Source organism: Mastigoproctus giganteus, chromosome 7 (genome assembly GCF_048544385.1).
Source record: "Mastigoproctus giganteus isolate SK-2022 chromosome 7, ASM4854438v1, whole genome shotgun sequence".
Taxonomy (NCBI): Eukaryota; Metazoa; Arthropoda; class Arachnida; order Uropygi; family Thelyphonidae; genus Mastigoproctus; species Mastigoproctus giganteus.
In genome coordinates, this window is record NC_143581.1 from 36,250,983 (window position 1) to 36,273,907 (window position 22,925).

A 22,925-nucleotide genomic window follows, 5' to 3' on the forward strand; every position below is an offset into this window, starting at 1 on the left:
AAATAATTAAATGCTTGAGAAATGCAATAAAATTCGAGGAAAAATTGGAATTTACTCTAAGGAAATGCTTCTACTCATCATGCAACATTTTCTGAATACCTTTAAAAATGCTGTCTTACATTCTCCTTATCTCACCTCCATGTTGCATGTAATCAAGGGGGGAAAAAACTTGAAAGAAGCTTTTTTGCAATTACCATTGGAAAAAATGTGTGAATAAGCCAAGGTCATTTTGAAAACCTCATTCCTGGAACTTTTTGATCTCACCTTGTATATACGGTGAAACATTTTTACTTTTATTTGTAAACTATCTCAGTTTCTAATGGCAAAAAAAAAAAAAAAACAAAATGCATACCTAGTTAATTATATTTATTTAAAGTAATTCTACCATATAGAAGATACAATCCTGAAAGTGTAAAATAACATATTTGATATGTTGTCTTTGTGAAAAGACAAAGTTAAATAATGAAACTTCACAGTACAGCTTAAATTTGTGGAGATTAAAAATACCTGTTGTTGTACACCTCTTTCAAATCAGCTGTGTAAGGATTAGTTTTGAACTCTTGTTTCCTGAGTATATTTATATCTCATGTACATCAAGACCCAAGTGTTTCAAAAAAAATCTAACAAAAATCCAATTTACTCCATGAGTCTGTGCCATCTTGTTCAAGTTAGTAGTTTTGGTAGTATAATCTGTAACAAATGGGGAAAAAGAAGAAAATTATGCAAAATATAGAGGTAAACTTCAGTTGTATATTTTAAACAATAAACCAATTAAAGTTCACAAAATACATACCAGATATTAGCATTAGTAGGGCATATGATGCAAAAAATCAAGCTTATAGCATCAGCCAAAAAAAAAAAAATCCAACCTTCCCATTTCCCCCATCCATTCACTCCAAGCGTTTGTCTAAGTTCAGCCTTGAACTTAAGTTGCTGACCTCCACTACAACAGATGGAAGTTTATTCGAACTACAACCACACGCTTGCTTAAGGTGGATTTCCGCACATCTATTCTACAATTGTCTTTCCTCGATTTGAATTTATGCCCCCTCAGGTGAGTAATCTGAGCAAGAGGAAGAATCCCATTAGCATTGAGCTTGCTCAATCCATTCAAGGCCTTATACACCTCAATTAGATCAGGTGTGATCAGTATAGAGAGTAATGGCAATTAAGAAACACTTTAGGGTGAAATCTGAACCTTATAACTACGGGGTGATTGTTGTCTGGAAATTCCACCCCATGCAGATGTGAGGTTCATCTTTCTCATCACAAGTTCCATTTTCACTGTATCTGGTCTCCAAAATAAGTCTCTGGGATTTTCATTTCCCCACGAAATTAGCATTTTAACCAATAGAAGCATTGGAAAGTCTAAAAGGGAGGTCATATATATATTCAGATGGGAATAAAAGAGACGAAGAGGGTCTTGTCTTGTGCGAGAGACTTCTTTTCTTCAGGCTTTCTTATCAGAAAACTTCTTGAGAATATTTTGCTGCTGACTCCTGTTCCTGAATAAAGCAAAGATTATTCTGGTAAGTCTCACCCTACTTTACGACACGATAGCATAAACATGAATGAAAGTGTCAAACATTCATGCCTGACTCTATTTGATACAATCTAACGAGAAACATCCCACCTTGTAGGACTATTCATTAAGGTAGCATCAATCTCACAACACTTGAGAAATTCGAGTATAAGACTTGGGAAGATCCATTTGCATTAGTGTAATACCGTAAGTTATGATTGTTACATACTAAGTCCGTACAGTACATTTACATATACACTCAGATACTCAAACTGAAGGATGAGTGTTGGCTCCGAGAGCAAGGGCAGTGCCAACTGAAGACCATATGAAGAACGCTGACATGTTTGTACACATGTACCATTAGCCTAACATCTTTAGTTTTTCAATTTATTCCTTTTTAGAAGAGATGGAACCATAGTTTGTTTGTTTGTTATTTGGTTTTTAGGAGCATTAGCAACTTAAGGCCATATTGCTCCGGAGCCATAGTATAATTATTATTTTACTTGAGTTTTATATGTACACGTTAGAATTAAACAATGTTTTGTTTAATCATCCTTGCCTCCTATCTATTCTCTTGCTACACGTTATCCATAGCACAAGTTTAATAGTGAAGGAACCATATTCTTGCAGCATTCTGAGCTCTAACTCATAGGAGGATTTCAGAATGAATAACACAATGCCAATTTGATGCTGCAAGTGTATTCTCTATGTTGCAGAATAGGTCTTTGGGGCACGAGATTGTTGTCCTAGTATATAAACCACTAGTCAATCATATAAGTTCATAGGTGTTTTCTGGAACATCAATATTAATGATTAAACTTGCCTGGTAATCTTATTATACATATTGCATCTTGAGTAATAATAACAGTTCAATGTCAAACTCCATTTGATGAATGATGGCCAGAAAAACCCCTGTGGAACAATAGTCTAGTGAAAATAATCCTGATTCTGCATAATGTCATACCAAGTCAGTTAGCAAAAAAAAAAAAAAGGTGATAAACAAACAGGATCTTATTTAAATTTGGGGGAAGTGGATTAACACACGGCTATTATGTTGGCATAGCATGGCTGCTTCTCTTGGTCTTAAAAACTTTTCGAGCAAACTCAGAAGATCATGTAATACATTTCATCAGAGATAAGTAGTTGCACATATCTAAGTTTTATTGGTTTAATCTCGTACATAAATCTATATCTGTGTAGGTGGTAACTGAGGCAGTCATAAAGGACATGGGCCCAACCGTCATCAGCTCAGGTACATTTGAGATACTGGGTACATTTGAGATACTGGGTGAGATTCAGTTGGCAAAACTTTGCATTCAGGGAGCCATGTCCTGGGGCATACCAGGGAGAAATGTTTTGGCAAATAGGGTTACCTGGGGCAGGAACCTCATTGACTCTGTCATAGCTGGTGAATAGGATCCTTTTCTCCCATTTTATGTCGGTCTCAGTGTTTATTGTGATCCCTAAGATGTTAGTTGGATTTGCTTCTTCGGGCTATAATTGAGGCCTCTTCGAATTATTTCTAAGTCTAATGGCAGTGCTCCTGACAGGACACAGGTCCTGGCATGTGTGTATGTGTCGAATTCTTATTTAGCTTACTTAATATTAATAACTGGACAGTACAATACCACAAAAAAGAGTAAAACATATCATTTTCATCAAGAGTGGGCACTAGAATACTTTTTTGTAATGCTTCCATGGCTATACCCAAAAAAAAGGAAATTTAGAAAGGCACTTCAACGCACTCCGTGGTAAATACCAATCTGATTTTCCGCTTAATAGTGACCTTAGAAAAAATAAATTACATTAAATCCAGATTATTCGCACAACAAAATTTCTTCGTGATACGTAATTTACAATCTAAAGCAGCAACTGTAGCATCATATAAAGTGAGTCATCTTTTCTTGCAAAAAAATGCAAACCATTTTCTGATGGTCAATTCATCAAAGATGCATTTTTAGAAAAAATAGATTCTTTTTGAAAATTTTTAAGAACAAAAATGAAATTAAAAGTGCTCTTCAAGATCTGCAGTTATCTCAAATACTGTGATGCAACATATTGAAAAAATTAGTAAAAATGTGAGCGAATAATTGCGTGTGCATATTGCTAATTGTGTTTCCTTTTTTTACAACTAGATGAATTTACAGACGTCAGTGATACAGCTCAATTGCTCGTTTTTATTAGTATGGTTTTCGATAATTCTGCCACTAGAGAAGAACTGCTGGTTATGGTTTCGTAAAAAGAAAGAACTAGAGGTCTTGATATATTTAACACATTCAAAAATTTTATTGAAAAAATTAAATTACCACTATTTAAGCTCACATCAATAACAACAGATGGAGCTAAAAAATGACAGGGCATCTTAACGGATCCATCACATTGGGCCAAAAGGATGTTGAATTCCCAGATTTTTTGAGTTACCGCTGTATCATCCACCAAGTGTTACCAAGCAAAAGATTAAATACTAAAAGTGTTATGGACATTGCTTTCAAAATCTTGAATTCCATCAGAGGAGTCCTGAGCTGGATATCATCACTTCTCTTTCTTGGCGATTCCTTTCTACTTCTCTCTCTCTCTCTCTCTCTCTCTCTCTCAGGGTAACTCAGAAATTTGGCCAGTGCAGCATAAGCCTCAGGCTTCCTTCCACCATATGGCTAATAATAATAATATTCTCTTCAAAGGAGACTTTTCAAAACACAACTCTATGAAAAAGAACCAGATCTATATTTTACACAGATGTCAGGTGGCTGAGTTGGAGTAAGTTTCTACAGATAATTTGAAATTTGCTGAATGAAATTAAAAAAAAAACTGTTGATCAAAGGGGAGATGATTATCAGCAGCTGCAATATATGGAGTGGTGTGATCTAGCTTTTTTTTGCAGATTTTACCAGTAAATTAAGTGATCTGAATCTGCCAAAATTTTTGGCAATGGCCAAGAATTTCAAAGAAAAACAATTTGATCATTAGTGTTGTGGTGAATCATTGTGTATACGGCACCTGCCGCGGTATACACGATGATTCACCAGATAGTGCTAGTCGCACATTGATTAGGTAGATTTAGTGAGGCAGATGACTCTTTTTAGATTTCAATTTAATACAAGACCTGTATTTTTATATTTAGTAATAGACCTATTTTAACCCATTCAACTGTATCCTCCATTACAATTTCTGAAAGGTGGCAATCCTAGATTGGGCCCGAAATGAGAATTTTGCCTAGGGCCCAATATTTCCTTAGTCCGCCACTGTTTTAATCACATGCAATGAAATTCTTGAGATGGTAGAGCACGGCACATTTTGAAGAAAAAAAGTAGATCGCATCACAAATTAAGTTAGCCACCCCTGCCATAGGGTATCAAAGGCTCCTTCAAAGTCTACTGATATGGCAAGCACGTTTCTTCTGCAGTACAGGCACTCCTCGACTTAGGTAATACTAGACTTCCGTAAATTTGACTTTATGCAAGTTTTTGCCGGCCAGTGCAGGCTTAAAAAAATCGTGAAAACATATTTTGCATCCCATAGGAATAAATTGAGGTATTTGGAAAACATTGCAATGTGAACCCAATAACACTGTTTATTTTTTTGTAATTCATTCCAAGCCCTCAAAAGTTGACATTTTCAACTTTTGAGGTCTATTTATCTCTCTAAAAGGTCATTTTTAAAAGGGAGCACTACTCTTTCATTGTTATCATATGTTTTGTTATAAGAATCAATTTTGAACGCCATTTTCCTAAAGAAAATTTCTAGAGGTCACGACCATAAAACAAAAACAATTTGCACTTCCAGGTTTATTGGACTTTTCTGTTAGTGCAATCTATTATAAATGGGTAGTAAACTCAATCTTGTTGCATTTGTGATAATCCCGATAACTGGACTTGTGTGGGTTTTTACGTTATTATGGTGAAATGTGTTTCTCCTTCACTGAAATCCTCAATCATACAAAAAATATAAATAAATTTTCAGAATCTTCTCTTCATTCCTATTTACTTATTACAATGATGAAGGGAAGGCGACCAACGGGGAGTGCAAGTGTGGCAGTGCTACGAAACGAAACAAAATTGATTTAGAAATGAAGATGAAAATTAGCATTAGCAGAGGCATATGATGCAAGAAAGCAAGCTTATGCAGCATCAGCCAAAAAAAAAAAAAAAAAACTTCCACTTCACCCCTCCGTTCATTCAAAATACCTGCCAGAGGAAGAATCCCATCAGCATTGAGCATGCTCAAACCATTCAAGGCTTTATACACCTCTATCAGATCACCTCGCCGGTGCCTGGTCTCCAGACACTGTAATTTGCAAAACTTAAGCCTTTCTTCATAAGAGCAACCCTTTGTTCCATTCACTAATCTTGTTGCCCTTCTCTGTACTCATTCCAGCAGCTCTACATCCTTCTTGAAATGAGGCCTCCAGACCTGTATACAGCACTCGAGGTGTGGCCTGACCGTTGCCTTATACAAGGGAATAATCACCTCCCTATCCCTGCTAGAAAAATTCCTGTATATCATATGAGTCTTATCATATGATAAGACACCATATGAGCTACTCTTGCTGCCCGTCTGCACTGCTCAGAGAACTTCATATCTGCCTGCACAATTACCCCCAGGTCCTTTTCATTCTCTACCACTGTCAGTGTAGTACCACAGAGTTGATACATTGCTCTGGGGTTGCTGCTTCCCATATGTAGTACTTTACATTTGTCAATGTTAAACTACATTTGCCACCTCTCAGCCCATCTGCTCAACCTTTCCAGATCCTGTTGCAGCAGCATAGCATCAGTAGTGTTCTTAACAACCCTGCCAACCTTTGTATCGTCTGGGAACTTGGACATTAAGCTTGATATACCATCATCAATATTATTTATAAATACAGAAAACAATAATGGAACCAACACTTGAACCCTGAGGGACTCCACTAATAATATTAGTCCACAATGAGCAGTGTCGATTGATTACCACTGTCTTCTCCCCCTCAACCACCCCTTTATCCATAGCAGCAATTTGCCTCCAATGCCACACTGCTCCAGTTTGTGCAGCAGTCTTCCATGTGCAACAGTATCAAAAGCCTTTCTAAGATCCAAGTATACAATATCAAAGTTATTCCCCGATCTTTTGTGACTGCATCATAGTATCCAATCAAATTGGTCAGGCAAGACTTCCCTTTAACAAAACCATACTGTGTCCGAGCTATAACTGAAGTCTTGTCTAGATTATCCTGCAGTGCTTCTTTAACCAGTGCCTCCATTAATTTTCCTGGAACAGAAGTTAAACTCACAGGTCTATAACTAATTTTGTCAGCCTTTGTGAATTGTGGTCACATTTGCACATCTCCAGTCTATGGGTACCTCCCCTAAGTCCAAGGAAGCTCTCATAATTATGGCTAAGGGTTTGCTTACTTCCTTTGCTGCCTCCTTTAATACAAAGGGTACTAGGAAAGTTTTGCAATACAGCTTTGTTTATTTAATTTTTTCAAAGTAATTTCCTCTACATTCAATACACCTCTCCATCCTCCGAAACCAATCTTTAAACCAGTTCTGCCAAGTTTCACTAGGGAGTAAAGCACACTCGTTGTCCCAAGCCCGTAGAAGGTCCTCATCACTGGAAAACCGCCTCCCTTTTAGCTTCATTTTCACATGCGGGAACAGTGCAAAGTCGCAGGGAGCAAGGTCTGGACTGTAGGGAGGGTGCTCGAGAAGTTTCAGTCCTCTAGTGGTCAAATATTCGGTGCAGGCTTTGGCGCGGTGAGCTGCAGCATTATCGTGATGGAGGTACCAGGTGTCCATTCTTGACTTTGGCCGCAGGTTCTTCATAGATCCAATGACTTTAGGCAGGCATTGTTCAGTATACCACTTAGCTGTGACTGTCTTCTGCGTGTCCAAAACGACACGTTCCACAATTCCACTCGATTTGAAAAATACAGCTATCGTTTTCTTCTTTACAGATCGGGATTTTCTGACAATTACGGGTGTGTCGTCATCATCAAAGACCCAAACTTTGTTTTGAGCCTTGGTCGGCAGATCGTAATAGTACAGCCAAGTCTCGTCACCTGTCACGATGTCATTCACATACCGAGATTGTCCCTTATCAAACTTTTTTAACATTTCCCGGCACCAAGTCACACGTCGTGTCATCTGCTCTTCAGTCAGTTGATGCGGCACCCAGAGAGAACAAAGTTTCTTCACGTGCAAATGATCTTGCAGAATCGAACGAATTGCTGGTGCATTTAGGCCCAAAGTATCCTCTATCTGTTGGTAGGTCACTCGCCTGTTTTTGTCAAGCAGTTTCCTCACAGCAGTAACGATTTCCTCCGTGACTGACATTCGTGGCCTTCCCCGCCTCTCAGAATCCTCCAGAGTGAAATTTCCCCTTTGGAATTCTCTATACCACCTGAATATCGTTGTACGATGTGGACAATCATCATCTAGTGCAAGAGTCATTTCTTCTAAACACTGGTCTATGGTTAAACCACGCACGAAATTATACCACAAAACTGTCCTTATCTCATTTCGTGACCACGATGCCATCGCAAGCACTTTACACTCTCACTACTAATGAATAACTGAGCCCATCGACTTGGCGCAGCGGCTACTATGCACGTATGAACATGTCTCAACATGCAGCAACAAGCAGCTTCCTGTGATTCATTGTTGCGTCATATTGCAAAACTTTCCTAGTACCCTTTGTATAACTGGATAGATCCATCCACTCCAGGTGTCTTTCTTGTGTTTATCTTCAACAATTTCTCCTCCACTTTACTCCAATTATTACAAGATTATCTAGCTTACTGCCAGAGTTGAATACACCTCTGGCATTCCCCTCGCTGAATAACTCCTCATGTGTGAATGTCAATGCAAAATATTCATTTAGTTTGTTAGCTACCTGAGCAGGATCATCAACAGTTGAACCATCTATATCAAGAGGACCAATCTGATTCATCCCCTTCCTTCTGGAGTTTACATATGTAAAGAACTCTTTGCTGTTTTTCTTTGCATCCCTTGCCAAATATTTCTCGTAATCTGCCTTCGCCTGTCTAACCTCCTTTGCAACTTGGACTGATCTAACTTATATCTATCATAGGCTTCTGTGACACGTGTTAATTTATATGTATCCCATGAATTTTTCTTCTCTGCCATATGTCTCATTAGTTCATCTGACATCCATTTAGGCCTAAACCTTGAACAATATTTCTTAGTTGGTATGTAAAGCCTAGTAGCTTCCAAGATAAGTTCTTTGAATGCTTCCCATTTTGAATTTGCTGTTGGTAACATCATCAGTTGGTCCCACTGTATAGAATTTAAATACTGTCTCAGACCATCATAGTCGCTTTTACAAAAGCAATAACCCTTCCCTTTACCCCTGATGGTAGTTACCTCTTTGAGTAAATCCCTCTTCAGCACACTGTGATCACTGCCACCTAGTGGTTCCTCTATCTGCAGATTCTTAATGCATGTAGAATCACCACTGATAATCAGATCAAGAGTATTACTCCCTCTAGTTGCCTCCCGAAGATGCTTATGTAGAAAATAATCATCTAATAAATCCACAAAAGCCTTGCTAGTGTGTGAGTGACCAACCCAAAAATTCCAGTCAATATCTGGGAAATTAAAATCTCCCATTATAAGACTCTGATTTACTGGCCCACTCTATTTCCCTGTACAGTTCCTTATTATACTCATCAGAGTCATTAGGCCTATAGCACACTCCTACTCTCAATTTTCATCTCCCAATGCTTATGTCACACCAAACTGACTCAACACTGCACTGTCCGGCGATGTCGACTGGCTTCACTTCCTTGGTTTTTATGTTTCTTAACTAATAGCTTAACCCCTCCCCCCTTCCTATCCTGTCTATCCTTTCTGTAGACGTTGTACTCCCCAAATTGCAGTTCTGCATCCCTTATATCTGTGTGACACCACATCTCTGATATCCCAACAATATCCACCTATGATGCTTTGAGCAATACCTCAAATTCATCAAATTTAGTTACCAAGCTCCTAGCATTGGCGTACACACAAGTATAAATGCACCTGTTCTTTTTCTTAGCTACCCTAACACAACCCATGTGTTTAATTGTACCGCAATGACTCCCAGCAGTCTCTGAAATATCCTGCATCTTGTTTTCCAGGCTTCTGCTCATTCCAATAGAAGCAGTGCAAGAATCACTTTCACCTCTGCCAGTGGCTACTGTTAATTTATTAATCCTTGTATCACCCCCCCAAGCTAGCAGTTTTCCGACCCACCTAACACTGTCTCAATAGCATCAGCAAATATTCTTGCACCCTTTTTATTTAAGTGTACCCCATCCCTGTAGAAGCAGTCCCTTCTGTTAACAAGTACAGACCAGGCTGAAAAAAAATCTACCCCTTGAGCCTTGTACAATCTTTCCAGGGCCGAATTGATTGACAAGGCTCTCATCATATACTCCCTCCTATCGTGTATGGGCAGAATTGCAGAAACTTTTAAATTAAAACCTAATTCACGGCTTTTTTTTTCAACAGTGACCTGTACTTGTTAAGTAATTCTGCCGGTCTCCTACTCTTAATATCATTAGTGCCAACGTGTACAACTATATCACCTTTTGTGCCCTTAAAAGATGATATCCGCTCTACAGTGTCATCAACCTTTGCCCCTGGCAGACATACCCTGGTCCTGTTAAAATGATTAAGAAGTATAAAGGGTGGCGAATCCCAATTCAAGTTCGTGGAGAGCAATGGGTGGTTTTATAGGCTCAAGCATCATGCTGGTTTCCTCAATGCAATGAAGTCGCCAGGGCCGATTCTGCAGCAGCAGCAGAGAAATTTTGTGATGTGTTGGAAAAAAAACCCCTTCTAAATTTACACAGCCTTTAACCTCTGCAGCAGTATACTTATCAGCTGGAGATGTTTATTCTGGCAACGACGCTCGAAAGGTAAAACTTACTGATGCTATGCCTGTCCCCCTCCCTTTTTTATAATTTTGAAATTTTTGTAATTACACACTTTTCTAATTTTTCTTATGCATGAGAAAAAAATTGAATAAATAATTCTATTTACTTGTTCACTGAACATTTCTTTTTTGCTTCAATCAAATTCAGCAAGCATAGTTGTGAGTGCTGCATAAGAATTTAGGGAAATTCGACTTATGTAGAGTTCCACGGAACACAATCACTGTTGCTTAAGTCAGGGAGTGCTTGTAGTTGCTGTATTGACTGTGTAATTCATTGCATCCTCAGTGGAGCATCCATATTGTCTGTTTGATTTTAAGTTACCATTCAGGCAGAACTGCTGGAACAAATACAGAGAAGGGCAAAGAGATTGGTGAGGGAAACAAAGGGTTGGTCTTACCAAGAAAGGCTTAAGTTCTGCAAATTGCAGCATCTGGAGACTAGGCACCTGCGAAGTTATCTGACTAAGGTGTATAAGGCTTTGAATGGTTCAAGCAAGCTCAATGCTGATGGGATTCTTCCTCTTGCTCAGATTATGCACCTGAGGGGGCACAAATTTAGGAAAGGCAGTTGCAGAACAGATGTGCAGAAATTTATGTTTAGCCAGTGCACTGTTGATTGCTAAAACAAACTTACATCAGTTATTTTGGAAGTGAGTAGCTTAAATAAATTCAAAGAAGAACTGGAAAAACTTGAGTGAATGGATGGGTGTAATGGGAAGGGAATTTTTTTTTTTTTTTTTTTTTTTTGACTGATGCTGTATAAGCTTGCTTTCTTGCATCATATGCCCTACTAATGCAAACAGTTCAACTGTAGTTTCACATCTACATTCACATATGAGGAATTCTTTAGGGAAGTGGATGCTGGAAGTTCTAACAGGGAGCTAAATAATTTTATAATAACTGAGAAGAAAGTGGAAGAGAAACTGTTGAATTTAAAAAATGCGAATGGCATTTGGCTGGATGTGATCAAACGAATTATATTAAGGGAGCAGGTAAGAAAACCCTTAGCCATAATTATGAGAGCATCCTTGGATTCAGGGGAAATACCTGTGGACTGAAGACATGTGAGTGCATCCCCCCATTCACAGAGGGGAATTAAAAGGTGACACGAATAATCACAGACCTGTTAGCTTAACATCTGTTCCAGGACAAATAATGGAGTAAAAGCTTAAAGAAGTAATGCAAACCCATCGAGACAGAGGTGCAGTTATCCTTCAGTTATTGCATGGATTTGATTTGTTAAGGGAAAATCTTGTCCCTTATGCAGTCACAAAGGAACTGGATGCAAAAAATAATTTTGATATCATATACTGGATTTCAAGAAAGTTTTCGCTACTGCTATACAAATTAGAGCAGTATGGCATTACATGCAAGTTACTGCTAAGGATAAAGGGACGGTTGAATGGGAGAAGACAGAGAATAGTTATCAGTGAATAGTTAACAGTAGGGTTCAGTGCTGGGCCTATTGCTGTTTTCTGTATTTATTAATGATATTGATCAAGCTATATCAAGCTTCACATCTTAAGTTTGCAGATGATACAAAGGTTGGCAGAGTAGTTAATGACAGTAATAAAAGGTATGTTGCTGCAAAAAGATCTAGAGAAATTAGGCAAGATGGGCTGAGAAATGGCAACTGAAATATAACATTGACAAATAGAAAGTACTGCCTATGGGTAGCAGTAATCCCAGAATGTACTGTGTGGTACTACACTCAGTTTAGGAGAAAATGAAAAAGGACCTGGGAGTAATTGTGCAGTCAAATAAGAAGTTCTCTGAGCAGTACAGACAGGCTGCCAGGATTGCTCATGGGGTCAATGACGTATAGGAATTTTGCAAGCAGAGATTAGGAGATGATGGTCAGGTTACATCTAGTATTCCAGACAAGTGTGGAGGCCCCAATTTAAGAAAGGATGTTAAGCTTCTAGAACACGTATAGAGAAGAGAAACGAAGGAGAGCTCTTAGCAAAAAAGGCCTCAGTTCTGCAAATTGCAGCAGCTGCAGGCTAGGCACCTGTGAAGTGACCTGAATGAGGTGCTTAAGGCTTTGAATGGATTGAGAAAGCTTAGTTGCTAATGGGATTCTAGAACGCGTATAGAGAAGAGAAACGAAGGAGAGCTCTTAGCAAAAAAGGCCTCAGTTCTGCAAATTGCAGCAGCTGCAGGCTAGGCACCTGTGAAGTGACCTGAATGAGGTGCTTAAGGCTTTGAATGGATTGAGAAAGCTTAGTTGCTAATGGGATTTGTCCTCTTGCTCAGACCACACACACACACACACACAAACTTCAAATTGAGGGAGGATGGTTGCAGAATAGATGTGTGGAAGTGGCTAGCTTAAATAAATTCAAGAACTACAAAAAGTATTGTAGGGATTGGATAGTTGAAATGAGAAGTTTTTTTGCCGGTGCTGTATAAAGCTTGCTTTCTGGCATCATTTGCTACTACTAATAATAATGAGCAAGAAATTAAACATAACAGATAGATGAAAAGTTAACTTTTCATTCATGTCAGTTAAACTGATTAGAAAGAATTAATTTTGAGTTCTGAGTTTTGACGTATTAATCCTCTGCTGCTAATGTGGCATCTGAAGGATACCAGTGGGCACTGTCTAATCAGGATATATAGCTTTGATTTCATTGGCTTTGCAAAAAATAATGCAAATAGCTAACAGAAATGCCACACAAATGTCTGTGTTCTTAGTGAACCAATGTCTGGTCCTTGAGGCTGGCACAGACATTCTCTCAGTTATACAAGCTGAGCTTGCTACGTGGGAGTCTAAAATGCTGATGGAACTGATATTCAGGTAGTCAAGTGAAATGAATTTTGGCAAGGTTTAGTCATTCTACCACAAGCAAATCCTCTGCTTTCACTTTCAAAATGGTGGGACTGTTGGTAACTCTGGCATAACCCCTTTGTACAATCCTGAAATATGGCACTTAGTATACTGGAGGTGACCACCCAGGTGTGAACCAATGTAAGTAGGGGTCGAGGTGTGGGTCCACAACACAGACAGGAATGCTGCTTCTCTGTGTTACTAGGCAATATTAGGTGATAGATGACTCTCACTGACCGGTCAATACCACCACTTTACTTCTTGGAGTCTTGAAGTGGTGAAACCCAAGTTTTGTCTACAGAGCAAAGCTACCTATTGGTAATTCTCCAGGAGGCTTCCGGATCAGCTAGTATAATCTCATGAGGTGAATGCACTGAGAGATTCTTATAGAATCTCTCAGGAATCTATACAGCCTTCATAAGAGACATCGTCATCACTATTCTAACACCTACTTGTACCTGCACTTCCTGAGCAATAAGCTCAGGAAGTTCAGGTACAAGTAGGAAGTGCGAATCATCCGTGCTTTATTCTTCTATCCTATCAATTTTAATCTTTTGATCCTTAGTCATATCCTCCCAATGATAAATCAAACATTGAGGGTATGTTACCGTCCCTGCCTCAAAGAGGCGGAGGCAGATCTCCACTATCTAGAACACAAACTTTAAATTTCAAAGGCAAACCTCTATAAACTGTGATTCTTGGTTCCAGCCAAATTAAAAACGAAACATTAAAATTCATCAATATATTTTTGTATTTTATACTTTTTACAACATTTTCTTTTTATACAACTATAAACTCTAAAATCAATATAAAACTCTAAACAAAATTCATCAATATATTTTTGTATTTTTTTTTTTTTTTTTCAACATTTCCTCTATACAACTATAAACTATAAAATCAATAAACTGGAATTCCAACTAAATCTCAACTCCATAAAAACTTTATGGCACAGAAGCCTAGACCTCAATTGCCACAACGCATCTGAGATGGATTTTTGTGGGCGAATTTTGACTATTGAAGCGGGTCATATGCACCAAGGACCACCCAGATGGCGGCAACTCTAAACATCAGATGTCTTCCTGCCATTATTCACGAGAGAAGACTTGTCTTTGCTGTAAAAATGATGGTTGGCATTATTTCAGAACCAGACTTCTGGGCGAATTGCGGCTGGAGAATCCCAGTACCAAGCCTTCGGGCCAATCCAGTCCTTCAGGCCACCCCAAACCGGTTAAAGTAATCCAATCGGTTCTTTCCCATGCAAATGCTGCAGTACATACACTCCTGGGATGGCGACTTCTACAAGTTCGCACTGGATAAAAAATATAGGCAGAACTTACTCCATCGACTTCCTTCTCAGGATCACGTCACAGGACATTAGAACCTGCTTCCAAGGACCTGTTCCTCACTACATTGTTCCAACTTTCTGTGCCTGCTCAGATGACTCCAGCACTGTAAAAGGACTGCTCCCTGGAAAATAATTTAACTTGATAACATCTGTTGTGTATATATTTTCATATGCATTGAACAATTTGCAATTTGTTTTCTCCAATGTTTAATTCTACTCTTTTATAATTAGTAATAATATTGATTTTTTTTTTCTCCTATCTTATCCTTGATTGTATTATCCTTTACTGTAAACTGGCTTGTAGGCGTGAAGAGTATTGTGTACGGCCTGTGCATTTTGTATGCAATAAAGAGTACTTCTACATTATGGAAGCATTTAAAGATTTTAATCCTAGAGGCCACAAAGATATTCATTCCAGTTGAAGTAGTGGGGTAAATGACTACAAAGATTTTGAGGGCATGCAAAACATGCATCAGAAAAGTAAAAATAATCTGACATTTTCTTAAAAATTTCTGAACCTTAGAATTACCCAAGTATGGAGCAAAAGAAAAGAACATGCCAAAATGGATGACAAGGGCTGAAAGATGGAATTTAGCAAATTTAAAAAGGCATAGAGCAGTTACAGGTTATCGCATGACATTACTTCATACGATAAGTAGAAGCAAGTAATGTAGACCACTGATGGGGTAAGACTTGCAAAAGCCGGGAATGAAAAATTAGTGGGAAAGGCAGCTAACAAGGAAAATGTGTCTACTCATATATGAATACCCCCCCACCCGCCAAAAAAGCAGAAAGTTAATTCTATATGCCACTCTGAGAATCAAAGAGGTGATATAATCGAAAATCCAGCTGAATTAAACATTTAATTTGGAACTTTATTTATGATTGTTGTTGAGTTTAATGACACTTATTTATGATTGAAACCACATTGATACCATGGGGTGAAATCATAAAGTCGACCTGGAGCACTGCAAAAAGTGACAATGATATCAGAGAAGTGCCTAATTAAAAAAACTACTGAGGCCTAGAGGGCATAAAGCTTCGTGGGCAGATGGTGTATGTTCAGTTATGTTAAGTGAATGCATCCAATTATTAGTAATGTTATTGTGATCATTAGTAGTTATTCTGAAATGGAGAAGTGTCAAGGTCTCCCGAAATCCATAAGGGAAGAGGTAAAGAAATGATGGGAAATCATAGACTAGTGTCTGACTTCTGTGGCTGGTAGGATTGTGGAGTCTATTGTTAAAGAAGCAATACAGGACCACCTTGACTCAAGAATAGCATTCTAAGTGGGGCTCAGCATGGTTTTGTGAAGGGGAGATCTTGCCTGACAAACCTGGTAAATTATTGTGATGAGGTTAAAAAGCAATTGGATGTAAGAAAGAACTTTATAATATCTGGATTTTAGTAAGACTTCTGATACAGTTCCTCATGAGAGGTTATTGTATAAATTAGAGCATGTCCTGATAATTGGGAAGATCTGTCAATCGATTTAAGATTGTTAAAGGACAGGGAGAGGAAATACAGGGGAATCCGTATAATATTGATGAAATAATGGGAACCCGTCAAAGTTTTGTCAATGACTTAAAGGTTGGGAGGATGGTTAACAATGGGAACTAAACTACTCCAAAAGATTTGGACCGATTGCAAGTGTGGTGTGTAAAATGGAAAAGTTTAACGTTGCTAAATGAAAGGTATTCCATTCAGGAGTTTATAGATTTGGGGGAAGGAGAATTTCAGGATGTTCAAGAGGAAAATGAGATTATGAAAGACAAGAAGTTCGTACAGCGTAAACAGGTAGCAAGACGGGCTTTATCTGAATTTTGCAAGTAAAAAGAAGGTCATTATCTTTTTCTATAAAACGATGGTGCGACTTCACTTGGAATCATTTGGGTCTGGTGGCCGGATCTAAAAAAACAATTTTATAAAGAAGGGTGACTGAACTGTTGAAGAGCGCTAAGCATTATTCCCATGAGGACCACCTTAGAAGGCAGTCTGCAGAGGTTGGCAACTAGACACCTCGGAGAAGGGAATTTTACTGAAGTATATAAGATCTCAAGAGGGATTAAAATAAATGAATGGTGGAGAAATGTTCTTACTTGTGAGTGAGGCAAGAACATAGGGCACGACTGTAAAAATCTTACACAATAACAGTAGATTAGAGCTTATGAAATTTACATTCAACAGTATGCTGTGGAACTTTGAAATGAGTTGATTTCGAGGGGATGGTCGAAGCGAAGAGTTTGGCAGAATTCAAGGAGGAACTGGATAGGCAATTTTTGACAATAGGAATAATATGAGAGGGCGGTTTTTTTTCGGTAGATGGCAAAATAAGTTTGCTTCCTCACATCATCATGCCATTTCAATACCAAAAAACCAGGTGGCCTACAAACTGTAAACAGCACTCCGATGAGCGCACAAAATCAACCAACTTATCAGTCTCGTCAGTCTTTTAGTCCGACAATTACAGATTATGGTCATAAAACGTTTCAGCTGCGAATTATCTGTTGCAAATCCATACCATAATCCAACTTCTCTCATGGAAAAATTTAGTTAGAGCGATAATGTTGCGTCACTGGGAAAATAAAATAAAATATAATATAAACGGCTGGGTTAAAATTTACCGGTATTTTTGTTCTAATCAGTTATTAAACGATTTTAACCCAACCGTTTATATTTTATTTTATTTTCCTGGTTTCCCAGTGACGCAACATTATCGCTCTAGCATGAATCCTGGGTACATAGTTGTTTTTCACACATGAAAAAAATTTATCACAAATGATAAATTCCACCGTTTTTCCATCAATGTTGACCGTCATGTTTACTGTGAACAAATCCCAGTCTGCGCGGTAGCACAGTGAACATTACTGAGGTATGAGGATACCACTTGTAATACACTTCATGTGTTAAAGGCTAGACACAAATATACAAAAGGAGTAATAAGAGCTGAAATGAGTTTACTGATGTAAGTGATAAAAATTGGTAATGTAAGAGAATGATTGAATAATCATTGTGGATTCATATTTAGTAAGATACAACTGATACAAACTGATCTTAATAATTTGCAAATTGAGAATAGTTGATGAGAGAGAGATAGTGTAGTACGGTTCAAATATATGGAAATTGGTATGCTTGTATGTAAATATTTTTTTCTTTTATGTAAATGCTGTATATAATGTTCATTAAAGGTTGTAACTTTTTTTGTAAATAAATGTCTTTTAATGTTCTGCTAACACCCTTTTACACACCCTAGAATCTAGAATTTTCTGTGAATTGCAGTCAGATTTGCGTTTTGTGGGGTGGGCTTGAGACTTCAGTAAGGTTCAAATTCAAACAGACTAAACAAAACCATTTTAAATGTCCTTGAGGTTGTCACAGACCTTCTCTCGGTTATTCCAGACAAGCTGTACTTGCTACCTGCGAGTCTAAAACGCTGATGGAACTGATATTCGGGTGACATTCAAGTCAAGTGGATCCAATTTCGGCAAAGTCTGTCACAGCCAAATCCTCTGATTGCACCTTCACAAGGGTGGGACTGTTAGCAATCCTGGGTATAACCCCCATGCACAAGCACATTGTGGGTGACCACCCAGGTATGAACCAACGTAACCAGGGGTCAAGGTGTGGCACCCAGAGCACATGGAGAAATGCCATCCCTCTGTGTTACCAGGCAATACTAGGTAGATGACTCCCATCAACCACCACTTTGCTTATTGGAGGCTTGAAGTGGTGGAACCCATGTTTAGTCTCCAGAGCTAAGTTCCCATCAACCCTTCCCCATCTCTTCCATCATGCAGTATGACTGATGGCTTTTGAGGTTATAATGAGGACATCGGGGCGAGATCCAATCTTCCTTATATTTTGAGGATACAGCTCTAAAACGGTGTTTGCAGGCCGGCCACTAGTTAGTACACTGGACCGAACCAATTGGTAATAGGTCCGGTCCGGTGTACTTAGAAGGCTTCCGGATTAGCTAGTGTATAATCTTACTACCTCTACTATGCCAGATAGTGAGTGGAGGGAATCCGAGTAGTGTGCATGTGGGGGACATTGTCGAGGCCAAGTTGTGTCAAGGATCTGGGTATTTTCTTACTATGTGTATGCCATATCCAAAAATTTCATAACTTCAAACAGCATGTATCCCCCACTTTTTCTTACTATTGAATACACCATGAATTATCAAACTAATAGAGTAAGCCTATCTGAAAATAGATCTAAACTTCCCAAACACTTTCTAGTTCATTTCACAAATATACGTGGTCTCAATGATGTCCATTTCCACTTTCAGTCTGCCAAACCCCATGTACTTTTTCTGACTGAATCTCAGTTATCGGTTGATTCAACTATTGCTCATCTCAGTTGCCCAAATTATTCGCTGTATGATTCCTTTCGCCTCAAAGGTGGTACTTGTGCATATGTCTGTTCCGACATTCCCTGTCAGAGACTTGGTAATTTGGAATCTCCTCTTTTCGATCTTCTCTGGCTCAAAATCTCTCTACCTCATTCTGTCAAATTCATCTGTTGTTTCTACCGTTCTCCCAACTACACTAATCACTTGGAGCCCTTCGACTTCCTCTCTTTGCAACTTGGCTTTCTCCGGTCCAACTTTCCTAACAGTGAAGTAATTTTCCTTGGTGATTTTAATGTTCACAACTCCAGCTGGCTTCCGTTTTCTAGTCATACCGACCGAGCTGGTCGAGATGCTGAGGCTTTTGCAATTACTAATGACCTTGCACAGATTGTTCATTTACCTACAAGAATACCGGACAATCCTAACCATACAGCCAACACGCTTGATCTTTTTCTCACAAACAACCCTTCTAAATACACAGTCGAAGTGAGTGGTCCTTTGGCACCTCAGATCTCAACTTAGCGATTGTGTCTTCTCCAACGGAGCCTTTATCTCATGGCTATTCTCAACCTCGTGTTGATTGGCATTACAAGAATGCAAAATGGGATGACCTGCGAGATTTCTTTTTCTTGGTCGGACTACTTTTTCAAAATTTCTGATATCAACGTTTGCTCAGATCATGTCAGTGAAATTATTCTTGTAGGAATGGAATCCTTTATTCCACACTCCACTTTAAAATCTTGTCCTTAATCTAAACCCTGGTTTTCCAATAAATGTGCTAAAGCCATTCAGGAAAAGAATGTTGCATATCCTAATTGGCTTGTTTCCAATTCTTCAGTTTCGTTTTCTGTCTACACCAAAGCTTGCAACAATTGTAAAGCTGTTATTAATCACTCCAAACTAGATTTTGAACTGGCCAAGTAGAAAACTTACTTCTTGCCCCAATGGTAGCCGAGCATTCTGATCTCTTGCCAAAGCTATTGGCAGCAACTTTTTCCCCATCTCTGCTCCCACCTCTGTCAAAACCAGATTGGTCTGTTGTCACTTCAGCGAAGGATAAAGTTGACTTGCTACCATCCCATTTTTCTTCCAAATTATTATTAATGTATTAATGATCTTGGTAAAACACCTCCCGCCATTCCCAACATGCTGCATTCAATGCCTCCTGTGGTCTTCGTCAAAAGGATTTTTCCTGTTCTTTGCCTTTTTTCACATTCTGTTCCTTCTGCTTGGAAATTTGCTCATATCCAGCCAGTTCCTGAAAAGGGTGACAAATCCCTCCTATCCAATTATCGTCCCATTACAATTACTTCTGGGCGCCTCGGTAGCCAGGTGGGAAGGAGCAGCAGTGCATAGCACGCTTCTTGCTGTAGATTGGAGTTCGAACCCGTCACCACCAAATATCGCAGATGCGGAAAGGTCAAAGAATGACCACAGCATATCCCGGAGGAATATGGCCTTAGTTGCTAATGCTCCTAAAAACCAAACAACAAACAAACAATTACTTCTACTCTTCCTAAATAATGGTAAAATCAATTAACCGCTATCTCTTAAACTGCCTAGAAATCTTCTGTCTGATCATCGATCACCAGTACGAATTCCGTCAGTGTCGGTCGACTGGTGATATTCTGGCTTATGTTACCCAATTATGGACAAATTCAATGGAAAAGTTTAGTGAAACACAAGCAGTTGCTCTTGACATCTCAAAGGCTTTTGATCATGTTTGTCATAAGGGTCTTCTTAACAAGCTTCGATCTTATGGTTTTCCAACTTTTTTTTTGTAATTGGTTGTCCAGTTTTTCCTCTGATCGCTCCCTGAGGATGATGATAGATGCCCCTCTATCTTCTAACTTCTCCACTAAATGCTGGTGTTTCCCAAGGTTCAGTTCTTTCCCCCACTCTTTTCCTCTTGTATATTAATAACCTTCCATTGACTGGAAATCCTATCCATAGTTTTGCCGATGATAGTACATTGCACTTCACTCTCCATTTTGAGAAACCTTGCCCTCCTCAATCAGCTTCAACTTCTCGAATAACCACTACCAATTCCTCAAATGCTAATCTCCAGGTAATTTTCTAGTGGGGCAAAGACAACTTAGTTGATTTCAATCCTTAGTTACTAATGTTGCCTAAAACTCAGTCTTGTCTTATATCTCGCAAAAAGGATTCTTCTGCTCCTATGCGACGACACTCCGATTTCTTGACAAGACAATGTATCTCTTTTGGGAATTACCCTGACTTCTAATCTCTCTCTTGGCACAAGCACATTACAAGGTGCTTCCGTAGCCAGGTGGGAAGGAGCAGCAGTGCATAGCACACGTTTCTTGATGTAGACTGGGGTTCGAGCCCGTCACCACCAAATACGGAGGATGTGGAAAGGTCAAGGAATGAACACCGCATATCCCGGAGCAATATGGCCTTAGTTACTAACGTTGCCTTAGTTCCTAAAAACCAAATAACAACAACAGCACATTACAAATATTGCTTCCTCTGCTTCTAAAAAACTTGATTTTCTCTCGCCTGTACTTTTCTTCCAAACAGCTGCTCACTCTGTACAAATTGCAAATCCGCCTTACCATGGAATATTGTTTGCACATCTGGGACGGTGCCTCCCAAAACCTCTCTCAGGCTTCCAGATTCCATTCAGAAGAGGGCAGTTATTGCTAAATAAGTAAAAGTTAATTACTCATCTCTAACAGAGTCTCTCCACTCGCTGTCTCATATATGTACTGTTTCTGCTGCATGTCTTTTCTACAGATACTTCCATGGACACTGTTCTTCTGAATTGGCTTCTATAATTCCCGCTCTCTCTCTCTCTTGCAAAACAGTCCGGACATGTGCCGCCACCAGCCAACATCCATTTACTGTCCAATTTCAAACTCACAGAACCAACTTTTCATCTTCATCGTTTATTCATTCAACTAGTGTTTTCTGGAACAACCTTCCTTCATATGTCTTTCCTGAAAATTAGTCTCCAGAAGTTGAAGTCTAATGTTGTTTTTTGTTTGGTTTTTCGGAGCATTAGCAACTAAGGCCATATTACTCCAGGGATATGCGGTGGTCATTCCCTGACCTTTCCGCATTTGGTGATCACGGGCTCAAACGCCGGTCTAATCGAGAAGTGTGTGCTACGCAGTGCTGTTCCTGCCCCTACACACCTGGCTACGGAGGTGCCAAGTCTAATGTCAACAAATATTTTCTTTGTCTTCTCAATCTCCAACCCAAGCACGGTACTAAGTACTATAGGTTATAATACCTCTCGTGTTTGGGGCTTTCATGAAAAAAAAATCTCCCTCCCCCACAATACATATACAGGGTGATTCACTACCAGTGCGACAAACTTGCAGGAGGTGTAGGGAGCACAAATACGAATTGGAATCACATAGCACTGCAGGGTCCGAAATGCCTTCGTCATGCGGTAGAGGACGTTGAATGTGAGGTCGCGTAAACAGCGATCCCGCTGGAAGTCAGCATTTGCGAACCATTTCTGTTGAAGAAACCAAGTATCAAAAGTCCTCTGGAGTGGATAATCCGCAGGCTCCAATGATTGGACGCGTTGCAGATGGTATGAACTCATTTCTCGCGTCATTGATAGGATTCGAACCCGGGCCTTTTCCACCCGGCATGGAGAACACAGCGATTGGGACTACTGTGCTATTCGCCAAGACATGTAATAAGGCGTGTTCATCAGTTGGTTTGACTGCTTGCAGAATGAAAAACCCGAATTTCCGAGAGAAAACCGCACAACTATCGTCAGTAGTCGACAATTTTTTCCCTTCCTCTCTAAGCATTGTGCAGCAGAAGAATTTGGCATGCATTTAAAGGTGTGTAATTTGTTGCACTTGCTTGAAATAATCTGTTATAATTTTACTAATTTATGGCAGATTTTACTAATTACTAATTCTGATGGATTTTAATATTAATTTAAATATTCAGTCCTGAATAAAACTTAAATTTT

General features: G+C 39.1%; 1 long non-coding RNA gene across 1 annotated transcript in view; it reads right to left on the reverse strand.

The window, feature by feature from the left end:
- Positions 1-577: 577 nt before the first annotated feature.
- The window catches only part of LOC150082817 (uncharacterized), a 169,132-nt gene continuing 146,784 nt past the window's right edge, over positions 578-22,925 (reverse strand). Inside the window, exon 3 of the long non-coding RNA XR_016547215.1 lies at positions 578-690. This is a non-coding gene — a long non-coding RNA (uncharacterized LOC150082817). The remainder of the gene's footprint in view (positions 691-22,925) is intronic.